Below are 15,096 nucleotides of genomic sequence, written 5' to 3'. Positions count from 1 at the left end.
GAACGGGCTGAACTTAGTTGGTCTTGTGGGGGTCGTCCGAAGGGCCCAGAGAACAGATAGCATTTCCTCTGGCCATTTGCCCTTCGCTGCCCCCCTCAAGCCTTTTCTTTAGTGCTTCTAGGATTTTACCATTTGTACGTTCGGCCGCTCCGTTTGACTGCGGGTGCGCGACCGATGCGATACAATGACCTAAGAGGCTAAGGACATACAATTGGGTTTTAATATAGCATATCCATCAAATAAAGGTAAGATGGGTGTGTCATCTTTTTCACTTAATCTTCATGTGTGAACAATGCGTAGCTTTAACAGAGAACCATTAGAAAAGATCCATATGAGTGCCCAAAAATAAGTACTGCCAGTAATAGGTCATGACAGAAGAAAAGGGATCTTGAATAGATGCATAGCATGTAAGTATCTGACATTGTATGAAAATGCTACCTGGCAGATGCGCTAAACTTTTATTATGTACTCCCTCCGTTTCACAATGTAATTCATTCTAGCATTTCCCACATTCATACAATGTAATTCATTCTAGCATTTCCCACATTCATATTGATGTTAATGAACTTCATTAACATCAATATGAATGTGGGAAATGCTAGAATGAATTACATTGTGAAACGGAGGAAGTAATCTATTATAGGCAATTAGCTATATTGCTTCCGAGAACAGAACAAAGGTAGTGGCACCGTAAAATCACAGGAAATAATAAATTGAATAGCATATCACCTGCTGGAGAGAATGACAAACGCTAAGTACTTGTTGCTTTTTCCATCACCTGCACAAGCAACACTTGCATTTAATCAGGAGCAAAGAACAGTGACCACCTCATGGTAGCTCATAGCCACCTACTAACGTGAGAGCTTATTTTAAGAAAACGCAATACTATGGTCACCAACAAAAACTATTAAACCCAAATCAAAAGCAGACATAATATGTTGGAAAAATAAAAAGAACCACCTTAGGTTCTTCTTGCTAGGTTGTTGCCAACTATCATTTCAGTGGGTTTCCTTGGTATCTCATTCTGAATGGATAAATTAACGGATGCTTTGTGCGGTCTCCTTTCCCTGCATGGACAAACGAAGCAACATGATGGAATCGCTATGGATGCAGATGTGTTATTGAACTGGCAACCATCTTAAACATAAAAGAGGATAGTAAAATAGTAGGCGCAGCTTATGTTAAGAAGGTGTTACTGATGCTATGCATGTCAGCCCCCAAAACAAGCAGGCCAAAAAAAAAAATCAGAAATAGCTTCTATGGGTTGAGATGAGAAGGCAGCCACACAACTCAGGTTCTAGCAGGAACACATAAAAAAACAGACGGGATTCTCAAGCATACTCACGAGAGAATGAACAACAGACTGGTTTCTCAAGCATACTCACGAGAGAACGAACAACTCTGAACTAAAGGGGCAAAATGCAATCAGGGCAACAAACTCGATGGAGAAAATCCTAGATCCTTTGCATTCTGAGAGTTTTTTCTAGATGATCTGTGAGGTTTTCCATGTGGTTCTGATGCCTAACGTGATCAGCAACAGGCCCTTGATCATTCCTGGCCTTTGTTTCCTGCTGGAAGAAGTAGGAGAAGAATTAGTTGGATTCGATTTCAGCAGTGTGAGCAGCAGATTGCTTGCTCCCTTTTTTCAAACAAAAATTTTACTAAGAAAAAAATCCTATCTTTCTGTCATGGGAGGACTCCAAAGAACAGAAATTACCATCAAATAAGCTGGTAGAAGGATTCATTACCTGAAAGCTCGCCATATCCAGATTCTTAGTCGAAGAGCAAAACACTGAACAAGAACTCCAGGTCAGCTCAATGATTTCCCAGAATCTGGGTTTTCGCCAACAAATCAAGAACCGCATCTTAGCTGAATTAATGCGGTTGCCGGCGGCATGACCACAGGTCTGAAGCACACCCCCAACAATCAAAGAAATGAATAGTCTTTATTACCTGGAAGCAAGACATAATGGGAGGAGCCATGTAAGCTATGCAACAGGTCCAGCGAGCAAGTTGCTTCATGAGCATGAAGAAAAACCATGTAAATGGAATCTGCGGGAATAAAAACAGAAGGAACTCTGTAGAGCTGACCCACAACAGAATAGAGTTATCTTTTAGAACATTATTCTTTTATTTAGAGGCAACAACAAAAATTATATTGAACTATCTTTCTGAATTTCGTCACACATCTTACCATACTCCCCATATTAAGCATCTAGGATGCTCATCTAGCCAACATAACAAGATAATAGAATTTGCCCAAAGCATTGCATGTGGATGTTCTTAAAGAAAGTAATAGCATTGCATAGTTGTTTCACTGGGGGAACAAAAGCTATCACTGCTGTTGAACAGCCAAGAAGATTGAATGTAAAAAGGAATTTTACCGCCAACGGTTGAATATCAACTAATCAGGTTCAATTCATACGACAACAACCCAAAGGTTATGCAAGCAGAGCAGTGACGGGCCAAAGGTTATGCTGAATGACAGCATAAATCATTTCATTAAACACCACGTTTTCTCAATACTGTAACAATACTTTTTTGTACAGAAACATGCATGTCCGGTGGTCTTTTCACAGCTTCTTACTTTAACAGCTATAATTGGCTTTGTTTCCCCAAATCTCCAAAAATGTAAAATGTAAAGTAACAACCATACATTTGTAAGGCCTACTGTGGCAAGCAAATATAATCCCATGGCATGTAAGTTTCTGGACATTGTATGTCTAGCAACCTCATAAACCAGTGCCGCCACCCCTCAAAAAAAATTTAGTCTAGCAGTTGCAATTCTCTCTGCTGGAAGTAACACTGCAATCTCGCTATATTCAGCAAAGAAATAAACTCAGATAAATTGGTTGTGCTGATCAATAGCATGTTCTATACAAAACAGTTCTCTTGTTTCATGTTGGACTTCATAGTGCTCAGAAGTGAGAACATAAGAGGCAGCTAGCAGCATCCCATACCTTAGAGTAGCAATCAAGCTCAACATAAGAGACCATATATAATGCGTGGTCCTATGTAAGAACTATCTGCTGCGCTACTTGATCCCCTAAAACCTACTTTTATTGGTAGAAAATACTCAAATCTGGATACTACACAGAGTAAACTGTGGTTGAAGTACAAAATTTATAGGAAACCCATACAACATCCACATCGCTAGTCGCAATAATCCTTCACCATGTCATCCATAGTCAACTATCGAAATTTACTTTCTTTCGCATCGCACTGTAATAGTCCATACATATATAAACATGTATCGTATAAATCAAGCAAATTTGACAGAACCAAATTTAGCGGATAATGTTGTGTATGATACCTCATAATTGTCTTGTCCAGCTGCTTTTCGCAACAACTTTCGCAGAGGAAACACTGGAACCTCTTTCTCAGATTAGTCCCAAATGTTATTCAAACCGCTTACATCCCTGCAATCCTCCAACCAAAATATATCTTCCTTCGCCTAATCAACCACACTTCAATGTCATGCTAACAGTGGGAATGTTGTATTGCCTCCGGCCGCATCGCCACCGAGATCCTCGTCTCCACCCAGAGGCCTCGTCATTGTTCCTGTAGACAATCATCGGCGGCGAGATCAGTGAGAGACAGAGGACGGCGGGAGGAGGATAAGGGCGAGGGATAGAGGAGTTGAGTAAGGAGTGACAAGGGGGGACGCTGACCTTTGGTGTCGACGATGGTGCCGAGGACGAGGGGACTGCCTGGCGCTGAGACGAAGAAGAGGACGAGGTGCCTCCATATCTAGCGGAGTGGGCGACGCGGGAGCTACTGTGCGTCATCGCCGTCACCGATGAAGCCAGCAGTGGGGGATTTTTTGGGAGGAGGATGGGGAGGCCAGGACAAAGGGGAGGACGTTGCCGCTACCGCTGAGCAAGGAGAGACCAGATCCAGCCATGACGATGGCCTTCCCCTCCTCCTCTCTTCTTGAAAACAAACAAACAAAAATACACTCAAACCACCAGAAACCGCAGTGAAATTAACCTCCGCGAGACCCCTAATCGATCTACCGAACAAGCCAACCATGGGTTCCGCCTCGGCATCGTCGTCGAACTCGTCGGCGTTGAGGCCGCACCGCTCTAGGAAGCGAGGGCGCTCCGTCGCCGACGCCGCCGCGCCCGAAGGAGCCGCGGAGGACGCCACGGGGAGATGGCGAGTGGGGAGGCGGAGGGAGGGAGACGGCCTGAGGGTTTGGTGGAGAGGGGCGGGAGAAAGGGGAAGGAAGCAAGCGGTCGGGGAGAGGGGGAGTCGGGGGGAGCGAGCGGCGTGAGGATGAGGAAGGGGAAGAGATGAGCGGGCGACGTGGAGGGCTCGGCGCCAAGCGATCCCACGACGTGGTAAGCACGGGCGATAGGGAAAAACGGATGGATAGATGTGGCCCATGTGCAGGATCGAACGGTCCACAGGAAAGGCATCTAAAACACAACCATAATCAATCCATATTAGCGAGGTGTTTCAAGCGGATTAGTCAATAGGAGCCAAATCGCTCTGGTAGCGGCAAACACATGCACTTTAAGATATCTAGTACTAGTATTGGAAGAAGCGACAGAAGTTTGATCTTTTACTTTCACTACTACGCAAATGATTTTCCTGGACAGAGTTGCGTGCGGACGGTAACTCGTTCCGCACAGAAAAATCGGTTCATTTTCCTGTGCGGTCCATTTAAGAGGATCGCACGGAAAAATCGATTTTCCATGCGGTCCTCTTAAGTGAACTGCACGTAAAAATAAGTTTATTTTCGCAGGCGGACGTCTTAATTGAACCGCACACAAAAAAGGCCATTCCCTCCCACACACTTCAAAATTTTCACCTACTCTCTCTACCTTTTTCCTTTTAATATTCACTCCTCACTCTCTCTCTCAGTGAAACTTCTCTCTCTGCCTTTCAACCCTCCTCTCCACTCCTTTCTCTGAGCGCGCAGGCGGGAGGCGGCCGGCTCGCCGCCGCCGCTGCCGATGAGGCGGTGGCCGAGCTGCTGGCGGCCGAGGCACGGGAGGCTGGTGCGGCTGCTTCCGGAGGCATCGCGGTGGCGGCCGCCATCGCCGACGACGAGGAGGAGGAAGCGGCGGTCAGGAGCGGCACCGCCGCCGCGCGCCGACGAGGAGGCGCCCATCGTGGCTGCTGGCGGAGGTGACGCGGCGGCCGCCGCCGACGTCGAGGAGGAGGAGGCGGCAGCCGGGAGCGGCGCTGCCACCAACGAAGAGGAGGAGGAGGAGGCTCCCGGGAGCGGCACCACCCTCCCCTCCTCATGCGGCCGCCAACGACGAGGAAGAGAAGACGGCTGGGAGCGGCGCCATCCTCCCCACCTCATGTGGCCGACGCCGACAACGAGGACGAGATGGTCAGGATCTAGCGGCCGGGAGCGGCGCCTCGCTCCCCACGCCAGGATCCAGCGGTGGCGGCTGCCCTCCGCTCAGATCTGGCGGCTGCGCAGTCCCCCGCCCGGATCCGGCAGCAGTGGTGGCGGCGGGGAGTGGCAGATCTAGGGTTAGGGTTCGGTACTTTGTGAATATTATTTTTTTTGGATTATTATTTTTCCGTACGGGCGACATAAGCAACCGCACGGAAAAATCTGATTTTCGCGTGCGAAGGCGCCACCCGCACGCAAAATTCATGATTTTCGCAGACGAAGTGTTGAGTGCGGGCCATTCATCCGCATGTGAAAATTTTGTTGACCGTACGGAAAAACCAATCCCGTACTAGTGTTTTCTTGTATAACAATCATATATAATTTTGCTAGTGGCTACACATATGGAGAAATTTTCCTAACCCAACCATGGGCCAGGCCTAGACTTGTTGAGATATGGGCCTGTTTGAGACACAGCCCTAAGCTACTGATATATATTATTAGTTTACTTAAAACGCCGTGGGAATACTTAAACGTCGTGGGAATGGATGAGGATTAGCGCGCCACGTCATCGATTTTTGCAAAAAAATCCCTGCTCTTTCGGTTAATTACGGGGCGGTTCCTGCTAACGTACTCCGTCCGATCTCACGATAGGCTCGATCTGACCGTCCACGTGCCCCGCGCTGTCGGCCCTTCCGCACCCGTGGCATCGTTGGATCCGTAACGGACGGTGTAGATTTCACTAGCCCTCACCAAACCCTAGCCGCCTCACCCAGCCCCTCCTCCGCGACCCTCCCCCTCCTCACCTCCCCTCGCGCGTGTCGGCGCCGCCGCCGCCGCCGTCGCATCTGCCAGCGGCGGCCCTAGCCTCCTCCCCGACGGATCTGCCGACTCGAAGGAGAGAGAAGCGAGTCACCGCCGCCTCTTCTTCTCTTTCATAGTTTTATCTCCGCCTCACCACCGCCTCACCGCCTCTTCCCTCACGCATGCCGCCGTCGCAATCTCACACTCCTCCAACCCTCAACGAAGCGCTTCCGCCACAGCCCTCAATTTTCGTCGCCGCATCTGCTAGCAAAGATCCAGGCGCCTGGAGAAGAGGAACACGAGCTACCACCACCTTCTTCCCTTCATCTGCCAGTGAGGATGGTCGCATCTTGGTGAGGATGGCGGCAACGCGCCGGCGCGTGAGTCCCCCACAGCGTCCTCCAACTTTTTTTCTCTATAGCGGTGCGCTCCCTCCCCCTCGCATCAGTAATTTTCTTTTTCTATGGCAATGTATGCATGGAAAATCTCATCACATTTACAACAGGTAACTTTCCCCATCTAATTTTCTCTCATCTTGCTGGATTTTATTTTTTTGGATCGATCCCCCTATTTTTGTTGCAGCAATACTGGTTCGAAGCAAGCTCAACTATTTAATGGCAATATATTTGTCGGTACTCCACTATATAGGTTGCTTCGATTTTATTTCTACAAGATGCAGGTAATAAGTGCGTGTGTTTCTGCTTTTGTTAGTTCAGGCGTACTGCCCATGTTCATCCGATTGTTGTCCTAATCGTTCGTGCATTCATTATAGTAATCAAACAGTTGGAGTTAGCATGTATGTGTTAATCTGCTCAAGAAACTTCTTGCAACCCCCAAGTTTTCCCCCAAATCGAAGTCTGCAGTTGACTGCATACAATTTAGATTCTCTATTTCTATTTCATCGACTTATACATCCATCAACATTTTGTTTGTTAGAATGCCCTCTTGAAGTACTGCCCATGTTCATCCGATTGATGTCCTAATCGTTCGTGCATTCATTATAGTAATCAAATAGTTGGAGTTAGCATGTATGTCTTAATCTGCTCAAGAAACTTCTTGCAACCCCCAAGTTTTCCCCCAAATCAAAGTCTGCAGTTGACTGCATACAATTCAGATTCTCTATTTCTATTTCATGGACTTATACATCCATCAACATTTTGTTTGTTAGAATGCCCTCTTGATGTTTTGATATGGAGGAGTTTTCAGACGGAGAAGAACAAGCTGCTTGGCAGCCCATACGCATGTGTGGCTGTGCAAATGCAGCCTGCGATGGAGTGCCACAACGAGCTCCGCTAAGTTACTTTGCTAGGCCATCCTTGCGATGGCAGCTTGGCGCGGCCAGGGATTCCAGCAGCCCATGGTACAGAGTACTTCTCATTATAACTAGCCATATGATTATCTCACTGTATCTTATTTGACTTCGCATAATTATTAAGAGTTTAGCTTCTAATATATTGAAGGTCCCTTGCCTACACCTTTGATACAATGTAAAACCCATCAAGTTCTCATGTTATTGTTTACTGAGTCTAATGTGAATTCTTTTCTACTAATTTGCCTCTGCAGCCATGCTGTAAGAGATGAGCATACCTTAGGTACCTAGGTCCTACCTGTTCTTGAGAGCAATCCTTACCTGAATTAGCTCCACAAACCAATTGTTCTTGCTGCTATAAAATTTTCTCCAAGTTAGAGCTTCCTTTGTTTTTGCAAGACAATTCTTGGTGCTAGAAGATTTGCTCCATGTTAGAGCATCCTTCCACGTTAGAGCAAACCAATTGTTTTTACATGTCCAAATTACAAGTATGAAGCAAGTTGTGTTCAGTTTTTCTTCTTAATTTTATGGGGAAAGTCTAGATGTGCCTCTTTGTTCTTTGCTCGGTAGTCTATATAGGTTAGTTTTACCTGTTTACACATGAATGCTTGCAGTACTAAGTTGAACCGTTCCCATCGACTCCCCATATTCTCATTGTATGGCGCACAGATTATGTCACCAGAATAACCTAATCTCTAAACATACAAATTTTATATCCAACTGTAATAGCAATTATTCAGTTTTTACTTTTTCGAGAGGAAGTTACTAAAATTGTTCTTTGATAATATAACATGGCAGGACTATTTTGAATAATCCAGAAGTTCTCTAGACCTCTAGGGCCATGGCCTCCTAAGTCATGCTTTCTATAAATACTTTTACGTAACTTTCCAAACCATTAGGAAATTGTTATTCTGAAACTATAACGGGATTGTCGTATTGTTTAGTTCATGAACTGTATAGTACATCTTAATGCATAGAAAGTCTAAATTTAATCTTTACATCCAACTCTAGGAGATAAATTTACCATGTTTGTGAGAATATGTTAAAGTTCAGCAATATATCTATTCATCATTAGTAAAACTTAAAACATTAATTTAAGAGTTATTGGATTAGGTTTTTCTTGGTTGCATGACCAATTAGCTGAGGAGTAGTTCCATTTTCAATATTGGATCATCAATAGTTTGGTAATATTTGATGAGCAGAATGTTTGTATTTTGCTGCCCCTTAAGTTGATACTAGAATAATTAGTACGCTTCTTTTCAGCTCATTCTTTGTGGTTTACATGAGAACTTTAGTTTACTCATTTTGATTTATACTAACACACGTACTATCCAATCTTTATTATGATGTTTTATGTGGTCCTTTTGACCTTCTATTGTGGACATTGTCTTAGTTGTGTCATGGATTGCTTCTTTTTGTTGTAGGTGGTGTTCAAAATGAGCAGATGGTTCATCTCTACCACTTGCAGTCTGATTCTACAGTATTTCCTAACCATGGCTATGAATGTTTTTTTATGAAGAAAAAATCCCATGTCAAACATACCTCAAATCTCAAGTTACATATGATCAGTGTTGATGTCATACTGACTCTCAAGTCGATTTTGACACATCTTGAATTGAATCAATCCAAACAAATAGATTTATTTTTACCTTTCTGCTTTGTCATGATTTGGTCGACATATTCAGTCCAGATATTACAGTGATATCTCTGTTCTTCAGCAAAGCGAGAGAAATCTGCAGCATGTCTGAATTGTAATAATTGTATGTACATGAAAGATGCAAGTTTAAATTTATTTAGTTTTTATATAAGGCGGTCATTTTAGATCAATGTTCTTAGATTGCAGTAGCATCTTCTAGGTCATTTGGTCAACATATATGCATTTGCTACATTCGCAGTGAAATATTTTGACTATGCACTGCTCTGTGCATCTTTGCACATAAAAGCGTAACAGAATACTTTGCATTGGCGTATGGTTTTTACAATCATCATCGCACGCAGCGTAGCGCGTGTTTCTTTCTAGTTAAATTTAAAGGGGACCGATATTTTACTCGGGTGGTTAGCGTCGCGGTGGGCACACTGTCTGCGAGCATCGAACTCTCATGCTCACCCAGGGGTTTTTTTTCCTCTCTTTCCCATGTATAAAGGACACACATGCGCGTTGAGTGGTATATGTTAGGGACGTGGACATGTGTGTGTACATGTGTTGTGGTGTGAGTGTGGTGTCTGTTTGTGCGTGTCCTTAATTGTACCCTTAAAAAAGAAGATATTAAATTTAAAGAATAATATATATGTCTGCTAAATAATTATTTCATTCGACGTCTGTTATTGCTCTCTTCTGTGGTTAATACTACAAGCTTAGGTGGAAAAACATCGAACTGGTTGAGTGTAGTGATACAAGAATTCTAAGGTTTGAGGTGTGTTTGATCCAGATCCGCATGCACTTCTTAATAGGTAGCATGACAAATTTCTTCTTTGAAAACACAATACTGATACAAGTGCTCACATACACGCTTAAACTCCTCTTATCCACACGCAAATCCTACCGCTATATATAAGCACCTTAGAAGACTGAGTTGACATGTTTTGAGATAGATGAAGTCACCACAATCATCTTATTATTATCGATATCACTTAAAAATAACTAGCCATAAATACGACCAACTGTATTAAGTTTAGGACTTGAAATTGGGTGGGCAAGTTCCACCACAAGAGAAAGACACATTTATGCGCTCAGATTGCATTTATCTCTACTATTATAAAAATTGAAGATGTTTTTGTCGGTATTTTGGTACGTCATCCGTGTTTGAGTAGGTTTTTAATTTCGTTTGCTTTTGGAAATACCTATCCGTATTTGAGTCGGTTTTTAAGTTATTTGCTTTTGGAAATCCATAAGAAGTCATATAAGAAATCTCTTTATAAAAAAAACATGCATGCTAACTTGAGACGATCATGAAGCTCATGGTTTTTTTTAAAAAATATATATATCCAAGCGAATTCTCATATTGAATTTTACTTTAACTAAATCATATAACACTAATAAGATTAAATAGCCTTCACCTGTTCCAACGTATGTGTATTTTTTTTCTAGTAAAAAAAAAAAAAGGAACTGTCATGACAAATGCCTGTGTTTCTGGAGGATGCGTTGGTACCGGCCGGATTGGTGCTTGCATGATCTGCTGGCAGATGGGCCGGAGATGACGTACGGTTGCTGATCAAGGAATTGCAGCTGATCACCAGGTTAATTTGTCCTCATCCCCCTTAGAAAGACAGAAGATCTATTGTCACGACCGGAAATAACCCAACGGGCGTTCCTTACGTGCGTGTATTATTCCTTGTCCCAGGAGGCAAGGTACACCAGGAGTTGATACAATTCAGAATTTAATAAGCGGAAGCGTAAATAGTTAATTATTACATGGGCAGCGACGGCCCAGCACACTCAAAGACAACGAAAAACAGCGGAAGACTAAGGCGACGACCACAGGCGCTTGACGGCAGGCACGAGCTAGACACCAAAGCCTTCATCATCCAGGGGCTCCTCTTCTGGGTTTGGGAAAAATTGAGCAAGACTGAGTACAACCACCGTACTCAACAAGACACACCCACAAGTGCAGCATAAATGCAAAGGAGTACAATGGAGTTATAGTATAGGGGTTAGGTTTTGCAATAAACAGCATTTAAAAGACCCTTAGTTGCTCAAAGCTAAATTTAAAACATGATCCTAGAACTATTTAATATTATTAAACAAGGCCGTGAACCCACACGAACCTGCCTTAACCCAAGGCCTATGATGATTCAGACCGAACTGGCAACCCGACCCTGGGTCCCAGCTCGTCCCAAGCCAACCCAGGCCAACCATTCCACATTTTAGTTATTAAGCAGGTTTTAAGAATTAAAAACACTAACTTGGGTACATTGCTAGGCTTGCCCATAACCGAGGGCGCGGCTATTCGAATAGGTTTTACTCTGATCAGAGGTGTACATCTTTACCCACAAGACACGTCTTCCTCACGTGCAACCACGTGCCACATACCACCACGGCATATGGACGGAAGACATGACATAGTTTCCAACCCATCATAGCCATAGACAAGAGTACCGACCCAACCCACCTACGGCCGGAACCCCCGGACAGGCAGGCAGAATTGAGCCCCTAGCAGCAGGACACCCACCCTGTGCTATGACATCTCGACTACCGGGCCGTAGCCCGTGTAGCCTTCATTTGTCCTAGAGATGTCCATCGACCCCCGACTTCGTCCATCTCCATCCGTGTACTTTTGTTTATAACCAGACTGAGCCACAAATTAAGCCTTACCCACTAGACATGTGGAAGTACGGTAGTGCTTTGCAACAGAGGCCCGAAGACCGGTCCTTATGTGGCCGAGGTGCTACTATCAAAACCATGCACCCCGAGCCCAGCCTAAAACCATTTTGGGGGTTTTGAATAGAGGGGGAGGTGTGCATCCAATTCCACAATAATCCAACCATTCCATTATGTCCAGGTGATATGAATATTCCCAAAGTCTAAGTTATAAAACCACCTAATGTTGCCTAATTAATTAGCGAAGCATCTACCTAAATTCTTACTAGTGGAACCATGAATATTGTGCCCACTAGTTGGGGTTTTGTTTATTCTATGGTGAACAAGGTAATAATAACAATAACAACAATAATAAGGTCATAACAAAGGTAAATAGGCATGGCTAAATAAAACAGTGATAACGCGGGAATTTAAATAAAGCGATAATGCAATAATTTAAATCAAAGTAATTTCACAAAGTGGGATCCAATATGTTCAAAGAATGATGTGACTTGCCTTGCTCGCTTTCCTAAACGTCGGCTTCAACCTCCACGAAGAGCGGATCTTCCGAAGCTGCAGCGTCTACACGACCAACGGAAAAGAAAAGGGCTTTTACTCTAATAAACTCCATATAACAAGCAGAAAAAAAGCACAAAAATGGGTTCTTGACTTCTTAAGGAAAAATTAGAGACTTGAACGGTCCAATTCCGAGTTCCAATGGCCAAGTTATGGCCATTTGAAGTTTATATGCTCTTTAAATGAATATTTACGAATTTCTTCATTTAAATTTTAATTTAAAAATATATTTATTGCGTCAGCCGGGAGAGAAGGCGCGCGGACCGGGTCCACGGGAGTGGGACCCACGCGGCAGCCTCACGGTCCACGGTGGACCGGGTGCACCCGGCTCACACCGGCCGGCGCCGTGGGCCCCACGCGTCAGCCGCACCCGAGGGCGCGGGCGGCTGACGGCCGGGCCCCACGCGGCAGCCGCTAGGCGCGCCCGGAGGCGGCCACGTCGGCGCGGCCGGCGGGAGGCGGCGCGCCCGCGCCCCTATGGTCGCCGTCGGCTGCCATAGGCACGGCGGAGCGGCGGCCGAGAGAGGGGAGGGAAAGGGGGAAACGAAGCAGCGGTCCATGGCTCACCCCGGGTCGACGGCGACGACGGAAACGGCGACCGGAGCGGAGGGAGGCGGCGGCGCGGCTCGGGTGGACGGGGTCGACGGCGCTCCGGCGGTCGGCGAGCGAAACGGAGGGGTGGACGAGGTCGGCGAGGATGTGGCGAAGTCGAAGGAGGCGGCGCCGAGGTGGGAGGTGGTCCGGGGCGACGACGGCGGCGGACCGGAGCTCGGCGGCGACGGCGGAGAGAGAGAGCGATGGCGCGAGCTCGATTCCGGCGAGGAGAGAGGGCGGTGAGTGGCGGAAACGGTGGTGGGGAGCTCGGGGAGGGTTTATATAGGGTTGGGAGTGAGAGAGGGCGGCCGGAGGAGGGGGAAATGGGCGCGGGAGACCCGGCCACCATTAATGGCGCCGGCGAGGTTAGGGGAGAGGTTTCCAAACGAATCCGAGGGAGAGAGGGAGGGAAAAATGGGGGAAAAGGGGGAGGGGATCCCGGGGAATAATCCCCCCCCCCACTTTAATGCACGCGGGGATGGCGGGATACGGCGGAATCGGCGGCGGCGGCGGCGCTTGGCGCAGGCGGGGCGGCGGGAGCGGCGGGAGGAAGGGGATGACGGGTGGGCCCCACCCGTCAGCGAGGGTGGCGGGCGGGCCCGCCCGTCAGCGGCGCGCGCGCGGGGAGGGCCGAGTGGGCCGCGGGGGAGAGGAGAGAGGGGGAGGGAGATGGGCCGAATTCGGCCCATTAGAGGGGAGAGGGTGATTTTTAGGGTTTTCTTTTTATAAAACCTTTTTAACTTTGTTTATTTCTTAATAATTATTATTTGTGCTCTGAAAATTCCACTAAAATTTATTTACACATTTTAGGCTTTTAGGAAATATACAAAAATCCTCCAAGCCCTATTTGACTTTTAACTTTGCACATTTTAATTTTTGAAGGCTTTCACAAGCATTTTAATTATTCTAGGCATAATTTAGAGGATGTATTTTAGGGTCGATTTGGGACGCGACATCTATCGATGCTATCTTAGCCTTCTCTGGATTAAAGTTGGCTGGCGTTTGGGACCTCTTTTTTATGTTTTTATGCAACGGTAACCATACTGGGTTCATCGTTCAGGTTTAGCGTAGACTGTCCGTGCAATCCTGTGAAACAGGATTGCAGTCACTGCTTCTTAGATTTGATAACGAGCTTCTTAGATTTGATAACGAGCTCCATAAAAATCAATTGTTGAGTCAGGTGAAGCTTACACCAAAATTAAAATCTATGAGTCAACAACAAACCTTCATCTTGTGCTATTCCGTAGAGGCAAACTAAGGGTATTACAGGGTTATCAAGCGGAGTACACGTCAATAAAGGTCCATGGATATTTTTGTCACGGCATCGCCGCTACTCCGCGAGTCCGTGTTGATCTCATCTATTACTGTTGTATAGCTACATCTTAAATTTGTTGTTCTTACTTCAGTTGGTCTTATCTCTTGAAATGATTGTTATGTATTGTATGACCGATCTGTACTGGGGATTATTTCCCTAATCTCTATCTTTGCTATATAATGAAATGAGTAATTTTCAAAAACAAAAAACGTAAAGAGTTCAGGTGTTAGGTGTATATATAATAAGAAGTGGAGCGAGGATTTTACGATTGTTACGCTGTTAGGGTTCCTTTTGTTATCCAGCCCTATTTTCACGTTTTTTTTAAGCAGCAACTAAACAAGTCTATCGAAAATTAGTCGAAACAAAAAACTTTAAAAAATTTAAATCGCTCTGTATCATGGTCCTCAATGGAACCAATCGAGCAGATACCATGTACACCCTCCATCCCAAAATAAGTTTAGGTTTGTGTCTAACATAAGACTGTACTTCTTGTTTGAATTTTTTTTATAATTAGTATTTTTGTCATTATTACTTATTATATAATAAAACATGAATAGCATTTTACACATGACTTATTTTTTTCATAAAATTTTCAAATAAGGCAAACGGGCAAACGTTGGAGACAGATGGTGTAATATATTAACAACTATTACATCAAACAATATTACACTACTACTATACCATTTTCGCATACACCCGCGGTCCCTTCTTTTTTATAAGCGGCCTAAAATAAGGTCTTCCAGTACATAATTCCCCATTTAAGGCCTAACCTTAAAAGGCTCGTCAATAAAAATACAGGTTTTTTCATAGACGGTCTTCTTATGGGTCCGTTGGTGAATACGATGATT

At 45.1% G+C, this 15,096-nt stretch overlaps 2 long non-coding RNA genes across 4 annotated transcripts; one reads left to right on the top strand and one right to left on the bottom strand.

Moving 5' to 3' along the window:
• Nucleotides 1-203: 203 nt before the first annotated feature.
• LOC127782108 (uncharacterized) lies at nt 204-4,267 on the bottom strand. Of its 2 annotated transcripts, none has more exons than XR_008019105.1 (6): nt 3,672-4,267; nt 3,314-3,561; nt 1,749-1,953; nt 1,346-1,571; nt 958-1,067; nt 204-778 (listed from the first exon to the last, which is right to left on the bottom strand). It is a non-coding gene; the product is annotated as an uncharacterized LOC127782108 (long non-coding RNA). The 2 variants fall into 2 exon arrangements; XR_008019104.1 differs by having other exon boundaries at nt 961-1,067; nt 3,672-4,266.
• A 1,829-nt stretch (nt 4,268-6,096) lies between these two features.
• On the top strand, nt 6,097-9,274 carry LOC127782815 (uncharacterized). 2 transcript variants are annotated; one of them, XR_008019230.1, is made up of 3 exons: nt 6,120-6,836; nt 7,326-7,517; nt 8,891-9,274. It is a non-coding gene; the product is annotated as an uncharacterized LOC127782815 (long non-coding RNA). The 2 variants fall into 2 exon arrangements; XR_008019229.1 differs by having other exon boundaries at nt 6,097-7,517.
• The last annotated feature ends 5,822 nt before the right edge of the window (nt 9,275-15,096 follow it).

Source organism: Oryza glaberrima, chromosome 8 (assembly GCF_000147395.1).
Source record: "Oryza glaberrima chromosome 8, OglaRS2, whole genome shotgun sequence".
Classification (NCBI taxonomy): Eukaryota; Viridiplantae; Streptophyta; class Magnoliopsida; order Poales; family Poaceae; genus Oryza; species Oryza glaberrima.
The sequence above is the reverse complement of the archived record's forward strand: the minus strand, read 5'-3'. Positions and strand labels throughout refer to the sequence as shown.